Source organism: Grampus griseus (assembly GCF_964374135.1).
Source record: "Grampus griseus genome assembly, chromosome: 5".
Lineage (NCBI taxonomy): Eukaryota > Metazoa > Chordata > Mammalia > Artiodactyla > Delphinidae > Grampus > Grampus griseus.
In genome coordinates, this window is record NC_138998.1 from 61018802 (window position 1) to 61023885 (window position 5084).

Consider the following 5084-nt stretch of genomic DNA (forward strand, 5'->3'; position numbering starts at 1 on the left):
TATTATACTACATAAATCAACACAACATATAGATGCAATTTTCTTGCAAGAAGTAAAAATCTTATCTCATTTTAAAAGAGACTGTATTTTTTAGATCAGTTTTAGATTCACAGCAAAACTGAGGGGAAGGTACACAGATTTCCCACATCCCCCTGCCCCCCACTTGCATAGCCTCCCCTATTGTCAGCATCCCCCGCTAGAGTGGAAGCTTACAACTGATGAACCTATACTGACACATCATTATCACCCAAAGTCCACAGTTTACATTAGGTGTTGTACATTCTGTACAATGTATAATGACATGTATTCATCATTATAGTATCATACAGAGTAGTTTCATCGCCCTAAGAGTGCCCTTAAACTTCTAAAACTTAAAAAAGTCTTCTTCTTTCCTTCCCTTCCCTCCCTGAACAATTCAGTCCTGAAGCCATTAGATGGGGTAGAGCAAGGTACTTGTCCACAATAAGGTGGGATCCCCCTCAGAGACCCAGAGCAGGATGTCAGGACCTGATCAGGGTGAGAAGGACATCTGTGTAGGAAGGTTGCCCAGCGTGAGGTGTCAGAGCCCAAGTGAAGTGAGGACATCCATGCATGGGAATGGCCTGCTGCAGGTACCAGAGACCCAACAGAGTGACGATGGTGTACCTGCAACAATGGGGATGGGAGTGCAGCCTGGTGTGGAGACTCAGAGCCCAAGAAGGGGGAGGGGGCATTCCTGAGGAAGGGATGACCAGGACAGGGTGTTGGGCAAGGTTGGGGTGAGGAGGGCACTCACTGACGTGGAAGGGGGCAGCAACCCAACACAGTGTGTTGGAGACAAAGTAGAGTGAGAAGGGTATCTAAATGTGTAAGAGGGCAGTGGCAATGGGAGACTGATCATGTGAATAAATATATTCGGGTAAATGGGAGCCAGGTTTCTTTCTCACAGCTGGAGAAGGAAATTACAAATATAGGAAGGGAGGGACTTCCCTGGTGGTCCAGTGGTAAAGAATCCACCTTACAATGCAGGGGACGCGGGTTCGATCCCTAGTCAGGGAAATAAGATCCCACATGCCACAGGGCAACTAAGCCCACGTGCCACAACTACTGAGCTCGAGCACCTCACAGAGCCCCTGTGCTGCAAAGTACAGAGCGTACGCACTCTGGAGCTCGCACGCCACAACTAGAGAAGAGAAAGCCCATACACCACAACTAGTGAGAAGCCCGCGTGCCACAACCAAGAGCCTGTGCAATGGAAGATCCCACATGCCTCAGTAAGATTCTGCGTGCAGCAACTAAGACCCGAAGCAGCCTAAATAAATAAATAAATCCTTTAAAAAAATATAGGAAGGGAGAAAACAAATGAACATTGCAATGCTGGATTAAAACTGGAGATATTAGTGTGAACTCATGGTTTTCAATACAAAGAGATGGACAACAGAAATAAGTACAGAATTAAGTGTGTGTGTAGCTCTGTCCCAGCTCTGGCTATTTTTTTTAAGATTATTTATTTATATATTTTTATTTATTTTTGGCTGCATGGGTTCTTAGTTACGGCACGTGGGATCTTCATTGAGGCACACAGGATCTTTCATTGCAGCGCACGGGCTTCTGTCTAGTTGTGGCACGCTGGCTTCAGGGCACATGGGCTCTATAGTTGTGGCACGTGGGTTCCAGAGCGCATAGGCTCTGTGGTTTGCAGCACGTGGGCTCTAGTTGATACGTGCGAGCTCAGTAGCTGTAGTGCGTGGGCTTAGTTGTCCTGTGGCATGTCGGATCTTAGTTCCCTGACCAGGGATCGAATCTGTGTCCCCTGCATTGCAAGGCGGATTCTTTACCACTGGACCACCAAAGAAGTCCCTATTTTTTTTAAACTAAGAATAGTTTGTCTTTATTTTTTATTTTCTTTCTTTCTTTATTTTTTGGCCATGCCACGCAGCATGCTGGATCTTAGTTCCCTGACCAGGGATTGAACCCATGCCCCCTGCATTGGGAGCATGGAGTCTTAACCACTGGACAGCCAGGGAAGTCCCTCTGGCTATTGATAGGGCCTTAGGGAAGTGACACTTCTACCCCAATGGCAATAAGCACACCCAGGGCCCAAATCCTAGCATCTAAATATCATTCTTCACTATAAGGTACAAGGGCTCCCTAGTGAAATAGCTGATTCTAGGACTGCAGGAGAAAAGATGCAAGATGAGCCTGGAAATCTTGTACTTGAAAGCAAAGAAGTACTGAAAGAATGTTTGGGACATAGGAAAAAGACACAAATGTCAGCTTGAAGTGCTCCCACTGGATGAATTAGGGACAGTTTGAGCTCAATATAAATAATGATAGGTAAAGACTGTAACCCCTGAATAAAATAGAAAACCATGAATCCATACTGGTATACATAAATACATGAATAAATTAAAAGTTGGATGAGGAATGAGATACATATTTTCAAAATGTTTCCACTCAAAACATTTATTCATTATAAAGGGAAAAGGAGTGATTTTACAGTAGAGAAGCCTAAGAGACACCACTTTTAATCAAGTAATCACAGGAAACATCCTCAGTAATACAAAATCAAAATTTTGTGCCACCCAATAGGATGCAATCAGAAGAACACAGCGTCAGAAATCTGTTGCATTTCTATACACTTACAACAAAATATCAGAAAGAGAAATTAAGGAAACAATCCCATTTACGATCACATCAAAAAGAATAAAATACCTAGGAATAAACCTACCTAAGGAGGCAAAAAACCTGTACTCTGAAAACTACAAGATGCTGATGAAAGAAATTGAGGAGGACACAAACAGATGGAAAGATACATTGTGTCCTTGGATTGGAAGAATCAATATTGTTAAAATTACCATACTACCCAAGGCAATCTACAGATTAAATGCAATCCCTACCAAACTACCAAAGGCATTTTTCACAGAACTAGAACAAAAAAGTTTTTTTAATTTGTATGGAAACACAAAAGACCCCAAACAACAAAAACAATTTTGAGAAAGAAGAACAGAGCTGGAGGAATCATGCTCCCTGATTTCAGACTATACTACAAAGCTACAGTAATCAAAATAGTATGATACTGGCACAAAAAAACAGACACAAGATCAATGGAACAGGATAGAAAACCCAGATATAAACCCACCCACTTAATGATCAATTAATCTACAACAAAGGAGGCAAGAATATACAATAGGGAAAAGACAGTCTCTTCAATAAGTGGTTCTGGGAAAACTGGACAGCTACCTGCAAAAGAATGAAATTAGAACATTCCCTAACACCATATACAAAAATAAACTCAAAATGGATTAAAGATTTAAATGTAAGACCAAATACTATAAAATTCCTAGAGGGAATTCCTAACACAGAACACTCTTTGACATAAATCACAGCAATATATTTTTGGTTCTGTCTCCTAGAGTATTGGAAATAAAAACAAAAATTAACAAGTGAGACAAACTTAAAAGCTTTTTCACAATAAAGGAAACCACAAACAAAACAAAAACAACATGTGATCCTACAGACTGGGAGAAAATATTTGCAAACAATGCTACCAACAAGGGATTAATTTCCAAAATATGCAAACAGCTCATACCGCTTACTATAAAAAAAAAAGAAAAGCAAAAAACCAAACAACCTAATTTGAAAAATGGGCAAAAAAAAAAAAAAAAATGGGCAGAAGACCTTAAATAGACATTTCTCCAAAGAAGACATACAAATGGCCAACAGGCACATGAAAAGATGCTCAATGTCACTAATTATTAGAGAAATGCAAACCAAAACTACAATGAGGTATCACCTCACACCAGTCAGAATGGCCATCATTAAAATGTCTACAAATAATAAATGCTGGAAAGGGTGTGGAGAAAAAGGAACTCTCCTACACTCTTGGTGGGAGTATAAATTGGTGCAACCACTACAGAAAACAGTCTGGAGGTTCCTTAAAAAACGAAAAATAGAGTTGCCATATGATCCTGCAATCCCACTCCTGGGCATATATCCGAAGGAAGCTCTAATTCAAAAAGATACATGCACCCCAATGTTCATAGCAGCACTAGTTACAATAGCCAAGACATGGAAGCAACCTAAATGTCCATCAAGAGATGAATGGATAAAGAAAGTGTGGTATATATATATACAATGGAATATCACTCTGCCATAAAAAACACTGAAATAATGCCATTTGCAGCAACATGGATGGACTTAGAGATTATCATATCAAGTGAAGTCCAACAAAGACAAATATATGATATCAATTACATGTGGAATCTTAAAAAATGATACAAATGAACTTATTTACAAAACAGAAATAGACTCACAGACATAGAAAACAAACTTATGGTTACCAAAGGGGGACCTACTGTACAGCACAGAGAACTATATTCAATATCTTGGATGTAGTATTAGGTAATAACCTATAAAGGAAAAGAATCTGAAAAAGAATATGTATATATATATTCGGATTACTTTGCTGTACACTTGAAACTAACACAACATTGTAAATTAACTATACTTCAATTAAAAATGGTTTAAAATTTTTTTAATATTTATTTATTTTCCTTTTTTTCTTTTTTTTTTTTTTGGCTGCGTGGGGTCGTAGTTGCGGCACACAGGATCTTTTTTAAGCACGTGGGATCTTTCGTTGCCAGCGCGCGGGCTTCTCTCTAGTTGTGGCGTGTGCAGGCTCCAGGGCGTGTGGGCTCTGTAGTTTGCAGCACGTGGGCTCTCTCTTTGAGGCATGTGGGCTTAGTTGTCCCGCAGCATGTGGGATCTTAGTTCCCCAACCAGCGATCGAACCCGTGTCCCCTGCATTGGAAGGAGGATTCTTTACCATTGGACCACCAGGGAAGTCCCTAAAATTTTTTTTAAAAACGAACACAGCATAGTTTCTGTGATTTTCCCTCCAAAGATGTGCAACCTGAATCTAATCATAGGAAAGTATCAGATAAACCCAAATTAAAGGACATTCTGCAAAATAAATATCCTGTATTCTTTCAAAATATCAAGGTCATGAAAGTCAAGAAAAGACTGAGGAACTGTTCCAGAGTGAAGAAGAGACTCCAGAGAGATGACAAAATGCAACACGTGATCTGAGATGGATTTTTAAA